Source organism: Tauraco erythrolophus, chromosome Z (assembly GCF_009769465.1).
Source record: "Tauraco erythrolophus isolate bTauEry1 chromosome Z, bTauEry1.pri, whole genome shotgun sequence".
NCBI lineage: Eukaryota > Metazoa > Chordata > Aves > Musophagiformes > Musophagidae > Tauraco > Tauraco erythrolophus.
This window is the reverse complement of record NC_141496.1, coordinates 90,437,532-90,449,431: the sequence shown is the minus strand read 5'-3', so window position 1 is coordinate 90,449,431 and position 11,900 is coordinate 90,437,532.

Here is an 11,900-nt window from a genome sequence, read left to right as displayed (position 1 = left end):
TACTGCTTGACTGGCTGGGCCCCAAGAGTGGTGAGGAATGGAGGTATATCCAATTGGTGGGTGGTCACAAGTGGTGTTGCCCAGGGTTCAATATGTTTAGACAATGTCCTTAAGAATATGCTTTGACTTTTGGTCAGCCCTGAATTGGTTGGGCGATTGGACTAGAAGATCATTGTAGGTCCCTTCCAACTGAAACTAAACCATTATTCTATTCTATTCTATTCTATTCTATTCTATTCTATTCTATTCTATTCTATTCTATTCTATTCTATTCTATTCTATTCTATTCTATTCTGAAGAGAAAGCTGAGCTTCTCAGGTCTTGGTTAGTAGTCCTGTTCAGAAAGTGCTTCATGCTTCTCAATAATGTTGCTGGAATTTTTTAGTTTACGATTTTCAACTTTCGCTGTGGTGCCGACACCAGGCCGTTACTCGGTGACCACTGTTGCACGTTTTGTCTCATAGTACCTATCTTGTTCTGTGATTTGATGTCCAGATAGCTGTTAAGATTCTTAGTTTTGATTTTTGCCTCTCTTGCCTTTTTCTTTTATGTTATGTCCCTGATTACATTACCTTTTTTTTTTTTTTTTTTTTCCCTAGAAAATGACTAGCATTTTTTCTCCCTCTTCACTTTCTCACTTTTTGGGCAAAGTTACTTAACTCTTCCAAACAAAAGTGGTGGAAGACTGTTTGGATAGGGTGTTTCAGATTCATGTGTCTGTTATTCACTTATTTTTATTTAAATATTTATTTACGTATCTAAGACATTAACATTACTGTGAAGTCACCCTCACTGTAAAAAAGTACCTTCTTGTGTTTACATGGGATTTCGTTGACTTGTGACATGTGATCATTGCCTCTTGACATGTCTCTGGGTACCATTTAGAAGAGTCTGTTTCACTTTTCTTCACTCAACCTCTCATCAGTGAGATTCCTCTGAGCTTTCTCTTCTCTGGACTAAACACTCCAAGGTCTCTCAGCCTCTCCTCATACGACAGATACTCTCGTATCTTAATTATCTTTGTAACCCTTCACTGGACTTCCTCCAGTATGTTCATGTGTCTCTTGTACTGGGGAGCCCAGCACTGGACACAACACTCAGATGTGTTTCACCAGAAAGGAGTGGACAGGAAGAACCACCTCCCTTGACCTGCAGGCAATGCTCTTCCTGATGCGTCACAGGAGGTCTGTGCACTGAGAGCATGTTGCTGGCTTACGGTCAACTTGGTGTTCAGTAGAGACCCCATGTCCTTCTCTACAGAGCTGTTTTCCAGATGATCAGCTTCTAACCTGTACTGGTGCCTTGAGTTGTCGTTCCCCAGGGGTGGGGTTTGGCGTTGACTTCAGCTGAACTTTGGAGTTTACTGTGGGCCTATTTCTCTAGCCTGTCCAGGTGCCTCTGGATGGCACACCTACATGGTTTATCAGCCACTCCTCCCCTTTTGGTATCTTCTGCAAACTGCATGAATATACACTCTGTCTGGTAGCACAGATCATTAATGGAGATGTTAAACAGCCCAGTTTTTGAGTGAAGTTAGTGAAGAGCTCAGAACAAAAGGGTTTAAAGTCTGTTTTGGTAGGGTGTTTCAGATTCATAAGTTTATTATCTGCCACACTTGATTTAGATGTTAGAGTGCACATCTAGGAAAATAAATTTAATGTAAATTCAGAATGGTCAAATATCTGATGATCTGCATGCAAAACTTTTATAATATCTTAAAGTGTACTATCCTGTTCTGTTGGTTAATAGATTAATAAATATATTAGTAATCAAATATGAAAAAGAGATCAATTTTATAAACTAATATACTCCTGAGACACTCAAATGCAAATAATTTTTCACAAAAGTGCTTGTCTCAATGGAAAAATATTAAAATCTAGACTTAGATCATACAGTATTCTATGACTAAAACAGAAATCAATATAACAAGCAATTATATTCCAGTAATAACACCTTTTATGTTTGTAGAAATTACTATCATGTAGCAGAAGCAAGAACATTTTGTAAAGATAAACAGAGAATAAAACAAGAAATAATTAAAAACCTGAATACTGGTAGGTAAACTTTGCCCTCCTCACTTATTTAAAAACCTTTAAATTTATAATAATTTGTCCTTTGAAGTGTTAAATACACAAACACATTTTTTCTCTCTCTCCATATTTCTGGGGTGAGAAAAGATCAGAATTATCCAAAAGCACAAATGCTTGTTCTGGGAGCATTTCCAAGCAAGTAGACAGCAGAAGTGCTGTGAATCTTACAAGTAGATTTTTTTTTTTTTTCATTTGAGAAAGCTTTCCTTTTCTATTTTTCTAACTAAAGGTGTCTCATTAGCTCAAAAAAATCAAGTTAAGTTTTACACACCTCCCAAAGGTAGGTGTGTAAAAAGGAAGGTACCTCCCTCCTCATGCAACACTTCTGGTGATGGGCAGAGGTATCTCTGTTGTCAATACTGGCTTTTATTTACTCAGTTTATCTACATTACTATACTAATTGTAAAAATGGGTAAATATGGCAGGCTTTTTATCCTGCTGAAAACAAGAGAAAACTTGTTTCTGCTCTGTTATCACAATAGGGAGGCAATATAATCAAACTCTCCATTTTCAGTTTATCATCATAACACCATCCTGTGAAGTACATGTATCCTTAATGTGCAAGAGCAGTCCTGTAATACAGAGAAATTAAAATTATTTTCTCCACAATGGCACTGTTAGAAACTGAACCCAGGCTCCTGGGAATGTGGTAGAGGGGAAGGAAAGGAGCATCCCTTAGAAAAAGACGTGGAAGCTGTCGTCCTGGATGTGTATCTGCCTCACAATACTTTAATGAGAGAAAACTCTCTCCCACCATCAGCTTAGCAGTGATGCCAAAAGAAAGCGAGCCCAATATTAATGTTTAATGCACAACTCCTACACAGAATTTACATCTCAATAATTTTGATGGAAATTAGGAGCTCCAGGAACATCAAATTCAGGGCTTCTTTGTGTTACAAGGTTTTCGTTGTTTTCCTGCATACATACATTAGAGTGTGCTTGTATTTTTATTTTGATTTGAGGAAGCACACCCTGCTTTGAGAAAATGATACCTCATTAAAAATAAGAAATATTTCACTCCACACTAGTCTGATAACTTCTCTTTTATTTCACAGCTCTTGCACTGAGCTCTATGTGCTGATTATGCTGATTCAAAATGACCGTCAACAGCAGAAGGGAACAAGTATTTTGGGATTTGAGCTACCAGTCTTTCTGTTTGAACTTAAATCTCTTTGCAAGGACACTGGAGGAAAGCTGGAAATTATTTTTTAAAGAAAACAACAATCATAGCATATATTTTAATCACATCCATGTCTTTTTGCCATTTAGCAGCATATTGAACCCGTAAAGGAAATCACTGCTGTAACAGCCTTCCTCATGCTGCAAAACAGCAGATTGTACAACTCAAATGTCCTCATAATTCTTTTCTAGTCTTTCCAGCTGTGAGAAGCAGCTTCCCTTAGTCCTTGGCCTGAAGGTGTCTCAGCAGCAGTTCACAGCCTACAAATAAGAAAGTTAAAGAGATGGCAAAATTTGCACTGTTAACCAACTGGCCTAGGCTCAGGAGATTGAAATTCTGTTAAAAAAAGGGAGCACCTTCTTCTCCTTCAGGCATTTTTGTTATTTTTCAAGCTTTGTGTTGCACAGTTTAGCCCAAGATTTTTGGTAACTTTTAAACCACTTTCACCTCCTAATAGTTTTCTGGTTTACTATCAACTGGCAAGTCATAGATCTACTGATGGTTTGCTTTGCACAAGTGTTATCTCTCTCTTTCTCAAAAAAGTGCTGATTTACTAGACAGAAATTACAATATATTTGAACTAAAAAGCTAAAGCCTTTTTCATATTTTATGATTTGTTATTATTAGAGTGGTAACTTTTCTTTCATCCCTATTTTGATCTTCATTCCTAACACCTCTTATTCCATTTAGGTTTCTGCACAAGGAGCACAATGCAGATGGTTAGACTAAATATGGCCCCTTTTTCTCAGGCATTTCACAGTCCAGGAGAAGCATGAAAGGAAGTTTTGCTGTTCATTCCTGTATATATCATCCTGAACACTGATAGTTTTCACAACCCTGAAGAGAATGGCTTTTTCATGAGGTTGAAAAGAGAGAAATTATCTCTTTAAAGATTGCTGTAAACTCATGGACACCCTTGGAGATTAAAATAAAGTCATTGAATTACATCCAGAAGCTGAAGTGGAATAAACAGAGTGCACAGGTCATATTCTGGGAGGTAAACCTGCTAATGAGAAAGGAAATTACTTATGACATAGATATTTGATATTATCTGATTTTGACCGTACATACTATCAAGGCAAAATAGTCAAGAACAGCATCTGTTATCACCAATAACACATGCAATCAGCCAGAGGAAGGTAGAAAAAAAAATACAGTACTTTTTTTCCCTTTAATAAGACTTACTATCAACTGTCCTGAAAGCTTGACTGCTTGCTTAAATTTTATTCTAATCTTTCTGTTGTTGTCATGGCTTTCTAACTTTTCTCACCAAATTAAACCAAAAAGATCTTCCTTAGTAGGAGCAACATCAGACAATTTAGAATTACAGTACATAAGCTTCACTGAAGTAATCAATAAAATAAAGTTTTTTCTTAATTTAATTTCACTGGTCAAGTAAGACAGAGGTATAAATTACAAGTATCTACTTTCATGTTTCATTAAACTTAAATTAGGGAACAACATGCCAGTCCACCTGTTGATCTGTGTGGATCAGAGGAGTTTATATTTGTCAAGATGTTTGTCATGATCTCTTGTAGTATCCTTAGAGACAAATTGGTGAAAAATGGATCAGATGGCAAAATAAAAGTGATTGGAAAATTGACTGGACAGCCAGGCCAAAATTGTTGTGATGAACCCAGCTGGAGGCCAATTAGCAGTGTTGTATCTTGGGATTTGATTCTAGAGCAAATGGTATTTCATGTCTTCATCAGCTACATGGATGATGGGACAGAGTGTACTCTCAGCAAGTTCATGGTAGCAGACTCAGGGAAGCAGTTGATGCACTGGAGCTATTCATGCATTTGGCTATTCAGAAGTAAGCATAGGACAGGCTGAAGAAGCAGGCAGAGAGAAACTTCATGAGCCTCATCAAAAGTGAACACAAACCCTGAACCCTAGTATGGGCAAAGGCCTACAGCAGAACAGGCTTGGGCCAACTGCTTAAGAGCAGCTCTATTAAAAGTTTGCAGGGCCCTGAAGGACACCAGGTTGGCCATGATGCAGCAGTGCCCCTGGGCAGCAAAGAAGCCACTGCATCCCAGGCTGAACAAGCAAGGGTGCAGCCAGAAGATCTGGGTAAGGACCCTGCCCCACTATCTAGGACCTGTGATATGCACTTGAGTGCTGTCCGCAGTCTGGGGCTGCCACATACAGAACAGACACTGATGTATTGGAGCAAGTCCTAGGGAAGCCACAGAGTGGTTGGAGGCTGAAGCATGGGGCATCTGATGAAAGTCTGCCGAAGTTGTGTCTTTTCATTCTGGGAAGGGACAACATTGGTCCCTTTTTGTCGTTTTGGTCTTACTGGTGTCTGGAGATACCTAAAGGTCAAACTGGAATGGCACAATGGAAGAATGAGAGGAAAAGAACACAAATTGAACAAAACTTAGCCTGACTTGATATTAGGAAAAACTTTTTCACCTCAAGGATGATTCAACACTTGCTGCAATGTCATGCTTGGAGATATTTAAAAATTTACTGGAGGAGCCTTGAAGAACTTCATTTACCATACCTGCTTTAATCAGGTTGTTGATCTGAATGAATTCCAGAGATCCCTTCTCTGCTAAGTGTATATACTAGGTTTGACTGAGATGGAGTTCACTTTCTTCAAGGCCACTCGTGTGGTATGTTTTGGATTTCTGACCAAAACAGTGTTGGTATCATACTGACATTTTAGCTATCGCTGAAACAGCTTGTACACCATCAAGACAATCTTTGTTTCCCACTCTGCTCCACTACAAGCTGGGAGGTTACACACCTGGGGCAGCTGACCTGAACTGACCAAAACAGTATCCTGTACCGTATGATGTCACGCTCAGCAGAAAGAGCTAGGGAAAAGAAGCAGGGTGGGGGAACATTCAGAATTATGACATTTGTCTTCCCAAGTCACTGTTAAGACATGATGAAGCCCTGCTCTCTTGGAAGTGGTTAAACACCTGCCTACCAATGGGAAGCAGTCAATGAACACCTTATTTCGGTTTGCTTGTACATGCAGCTTTTTCTTTGCCTAACAAACTGTCTGTACCTCAACTCACACGTTTTCTCACTTTTAGTCTTTTGATTGTTCTCCCCTTCCCACTGTGGGAGAGAGTGAGTGGCTCTGTGGGGCTCAGCTGCCTACTGGGGTCAGGCCCTCTTGTGTGTTGTGCATATATCGTGTTTCTGTGATTCTATGATGAAAAAAGCTTCTGCTTTTAAGGTCTGTATTGTTTTCTGAAATGAAACACATTTTAAAATACTTTTTTGCTGTTTTTTACTTTTACAAAAAATAAATATCATGTATTTTACATTTTTTAAACGATATAGCTTCAGTTTTTAGTCTTTTTAGTTCTGAGCTATCATTTTGCTCTCACATTCCACCTTCTTCACGTTTGCAAACTTCTACACCTTTCTAAAGCTATGCTGAAATTTCTGCTCTCATCAGTTTCCCAGCTAATTAATTTTCAGTGTTGTGAAATGTTCCACATACATGACATAAACACCAGTTTTCATGCATTATCATCAAGTTAATTCTCAGAGATTCACAGGATACTTCAGGCTGGTGGGGACCTGGAGACTCCTCCAGTCCCAGCCCCTGCCCAGAGCAGGCTCAGCCATGCGGTTGGATCAGGCTGCTCAGGGCTTCACCCAGTCAAGGCATGAAACACCCCAGGCCAGAGATGGCCCAGTTTCTCTGGACCCTGGCTGCATGGCTGGGCTGTCCTCATAGGAAAAAGGCTTCTCCTTACCTCCAGCATGAGCCTCTTGTGTTTCAGCTTGTGCGTTTGTCTCTCACCCTCCTAATATGAACTGCTGTGAAGAGCCTGGTTGTGCCTCCTTTATTCCTCCTGCCAGTACTGGGAATGGTGTTGGGTGCCCCTAAAGCTGCAGCTTCTCCCAATGGAACTAGTCCCAGCACTGCAGCCTCTCCTCACAGGGCAAGGGCTCCAGCACCCTCTTGGTGGCTTCTGCTAATTTCATTCCAATTTATCCAGGCCCAAAACTGGATACCATATCTAGATGTGATGTAGCAAGTGTTGAATAAAGAGTGATCCCTTGATGCTGTACACCAGCTCACACTGCCTCCGGCACTGCTGGCCCTGTTGGCTGCAGAACAGCTGGTTCCTGCTCAGCTCACTGCCCAGCTATGCCCAGAGCCATCTCCACAGAACTGGTACCTGGACCCACCAGCCTCAGGGTGCCATTGCTGCAGGGCACTGGTTTTAGCGCTTGGTCTCTGTCTTAGCTGCGTTCCACAGAGTCACTTGTGATCCCTTTCTTCCATCTGTCCACGTCCTCAAAAGGCAGCCTGACCCTCAAGGGTGTCAATTGGTCTCCCTTTGGTATCATGAGCAAACTTAATGAGCATGCTCTCCATCCTCTTCTCCAGGTAACTGATAGAGATGTTGAACAGGACAAGTCTCCGGATAGAGCGTGCACTACACCACCCATTGTCAGCGTCCAGGCAAAGTACAACCCAGTTAACCATGGCTCTCCGTGCCTGACCATCTGTGATAGTTTGATGTGTGGGGGGTGTTCTGGTGGCAGGGGAGGGGATTTGCTCCCTGTGCCACCAGATCTGAGTCCCATCCCCCCCGGGGGAGGTTGAGCCAAGGCGGCGCCTCTGCGAATTGCCCTATTTAAGTTGGGACAAAGGGGCGGGAAAGGGCTTTTTGCCCAGGAGCGAGGAGAGAGCAGGAGGGCGCTGCCCTCGCTCCCGGCTCCCGGCCGGGCGGCTGCCCGGGCCCGGGCCGGCGCCATGTGCTCAAGATGGCGCTGGGGGAGCCGCATGGGGGGCTCGGGAAGCACCCCACTCCCGGGGTGCCCACCGGGCCGAGCTTCCCCAGAGAGGATTAATATCTAAGAGAAGACAACCACAACGACCGGGTCAGCAAAGATGGAGCAGGAGGAGGTGTACTGGAGCTGAGGCTTCCCTTGCAAATCGGTGTGAGATGGCAGGCGGCCCCCCCTGCAGCCAGGGTGTACTCAGCGGAGCAGCGACCCACTCGCGGCCCGTGGAGAAACCCACGTCGGGAAGGAGATGCCTGAGCCCAGGAGAGGTCGTGGAGCAGGGGATGCACGACCAGGTACTGTTGATAATGGGGCATGGAATGCACGACGAGGTCGTGGAGGCATCTGGAGACCGTGGGACGACCCACGCCGACGCGAGTGGCAGCAGCTCCCTAAGAGGCCGAGACTGGTAAAGCCCGAACTGGTGCGATCCATGGGGAGGATTGCAATCCTGCGGGCAGGACTTACTTTGGAAAAGTTTGGGGACTTTTTCTTTGTGAGTAGGGGATCCACCGAAGCAAGGGAAAAATGGTGTAAAGACTCCTCCTCCTTTAAGAAAGGAGCGGCAGTGAACAATATGGATGAACTGACCTGTACTCCCCCATTCCCTGTCTCCCTGCGCCGCTGGGGGGAAGGCAGAGCCAGGAACGAAAGGAAAATAGGGGGTGGGGAGGTGTTGTTTTAAGATCGGGCCTTGTTTTCTCTTTCTCCTCTCAAGTAACCGGTTTTCTTGTTCCCTTGTGTCTCTTGTAACTGTTAATAAATTATTTCGTTTTAAGAAGTAAGCCTGAGTCATGTTTTGCCCGGGACCATGCTTGGTGGGTGCTCCCTCTCGGTTCTTGTCTCGACCCTCAGTCCAAAAAAAAACCACGACACCATCTAACTGGTTGTTTACTGGTTGTCCTCACATCCACATTGTGATTTCCTAACTTGGATACAAGAACATTGCAGGACATAGTGTTAAAAAATTCGTTATAGACAAGATAAATGTCATCTGTGCCCACAGATCCAGTCATTTTATCATCAGAGGCAGTCAGGTTAAAAGTCGGAAAAATCCATGAGGCTGTTTCCAATCACCTTCGCCTTCCTAAGCCCAGAAATGTGTTCCTAGAGAAATAATTTTGTGATTTTCTTTTGTACCAAAGTAAAACCCAGTCTGTAGTTTCTGCATTTGTTCCTTTAAATTTCCTAGACAATGCCTTCTGCAGAGACTGGAGATCTCCTCCAGTCTTGTTGACTTTTCAAGGATGACAGAGAATGGCCTCACCAAGGGCACCACCTCAGTGGTGCAGCTCAACAGAATGAAGAGTGTGATCAAATTGTCTCAAGTAGTCCTCAACTGAACATCATCCACTGCTGGTCATTCTCCTCCTTGAACCCTTCTAATTAAGCACAGAGGCTTGGCAGACCTCACTGGTGAGCACTGAGCAAAAGAAGGAAGGAACGCAGAGTACCGCAGCCTTGTCTGTGTCTCCTGTCACTGAATCACCTGCCCCATTCAGCAGTGGGACCTTTTCCTCGTTCAGTCCTTTGCTGCCAGTGTAGAAGCTCTTGTCAGCCTTGATGCTCCTGTGTCATTTCTGAACCTAGTTAGACTTTGATTTTCCTAGCCCAATCCTGCCTGCCAGCATAGTGTTTCTGAACTCCTCCTTTCTAACCCGTCCCTGCTTCCAGCTCCTATATGCTGTATTTTGGCACTGGAACTTAGTCATGAGTTCCCTGCTCAGCCAAGCTAGCTTCCAGTATATCTACCCATCTCCCTGGGTACCAGGATGGACTGTTTTTGCTCTTGGAGGTGCTGTCCTTAAAGGACTGACAGCTTTCCTGAGCAACTTCGCCTTTCAGTGCTGTCTACCATGGATGCCAATATCTACCAAATCTCTGAATAAGCCAAAATCTGCTCATCTGAAGCCCTGCCCTCCCCTTTTCTCTTTCCTTACTCCACTCAAGATCTTGATCACTCTAAAAATACTCTCACTACAGTCAAGATACCATTGATTGTCACATCTCCAGCCTGTTCCTTCTGGTGAGGGAATGACAGATCCTACTGCTCACAGCTCCTGGTTGACGCATCCAGTGTCTGTTCACAAGGTTACGTCAAATACCCTCCAGAAATCTTGACTGCTTGGGTCCTGTTGTTTGCTCTTTGAGCAGATGTCAGGGAGGGTTAAGCCCTTGTGAGAACAAGTGTTTGTGACATACTCATTTAAAGAAAGCTTTGTCCACTTTGCCACCCTGATAGGTGGTCTGTAGCACACTTCTGCCACAGCGTCATGCTTAGTAACCTATGCTCTGGCTCTGAAACAAAAGCTCTCTGCCTGCCTAGTGTCAATCCATTAGATGAGCCTCACCTATCCCAGCTGCCCCTTCACATCACGGGCAGCTCCCATCCTTGTCTCACTGCCTATCTTTCCTGAAGAGTTTGTATCTGCCCATCACTCACTCCAGTTGTGCAAGCTGTCCCGTCACTCTGCAATATTGCTGTAGTGTCGCAGCTGCATATGCAGCTTTAGTCATTCCTGCTTTGTCTCCTAGGCTGAGAGTATTTATCTATGTGCACTTGAGGCAAATGTCCCTCTTTCATCACTCATGAGGTGTCCCTTGTTCCCACCGTCCTGCACTCTTCTCCATCCGGCCAACTGAACTTTCCCCACTTGACTTTAGGTCTCACCAGCTTAAAGGTCTTCTCACCACTTCAGCCAATCTCATGCCACATTTTATCATAGAATCATAGAATCATTGAATTGTTAGGGCTGGAAGGGACCTTCAAAGGTCATCTAGTCCAAGCCCCCTGCAAGGAACAGGGATATCTCCAACTAGATCAGGTTGCTCAGGGCCTCATCCAACCTGGCCTTGAACGTCTCCAGGGATGGAGCATCCGCCACCTCTCTGGGCAACCTGTTCCAGTGTTCTACAACTCTCATGGTGTGATAGTTTGATATGTGGGGGGGTGTTCTGGTGGCAGGGGAGGGGATTTTCTCCCTGTGCCACCAGATCTGAGTCCCATCCCCCCCTGGGGGAGGTTGAGCCAAATCGGCGCCTCTGCAAATTGCCCTATTTAAGTTGGGACAAAGGGGCGGGAAAGGGCTCTTTGCTCAGGAGCGAGGAGAGAGCAGGAGGGCGCTGCCCTCGCTCCCGGCTCCCGGCCGGGCGGCTGCCCGGGCCCGGGCCGGCGCCATGTGCTCAAGATGGCGCCGAGGAGCCGCATGGGGGACTCGGTAAGCGCCCCACTCCCGGGGTGCCCACCGGGCCGAGCTTCCCCAGAGAGGATTAATATCTAAGAGAAAACAACCACAACGACCGGGTCAGCCAAGATGGAGCAGGAGGAGGTGTACTGGAGCTGAGGTTTCCCTTGCAATCGGTGTGAAGATGGCAGGCGACCCCCCTGCAGCCAGGGTGTGCTCGGCGGAGCAGAAACCCACGTCGGAAAGGAGATGCCTGAGCCCGGGAGAGGTCGTGGAGCAGGGGATGCGCGACCAGGTACTGTTAACAATGGGGCATGGAATGCACGACGAGGTCGTGGAGGCATCTGGAATCCGTGGGACGGCCGACGCGAGTGGCAGCAGCTCCCTAAGAGGCCGAGACTGGTAAAGCCCGAACTGGTGCGATCCATGGGGAAGGATTGCAATCCTGCGGGCAGGACTCATACTGGAAAAGTTTGGGGACTTTTTCTTCGTGAGTAGGGGATCCACCGAAGCAAGGGAAAAATGGTGTAAAGACTCCTCCTCCTTTAAGAAAGGCGCGGCAGTAACAACATGGATGAACTGACCTGCACTCCCCCATTCCCTGTCTCCCTGTGCCGCCGGGGGGGGAGATAGAGCCAGAAAGGAAAGAAAATAGGGGGTGGGGAGGTTGTTGTT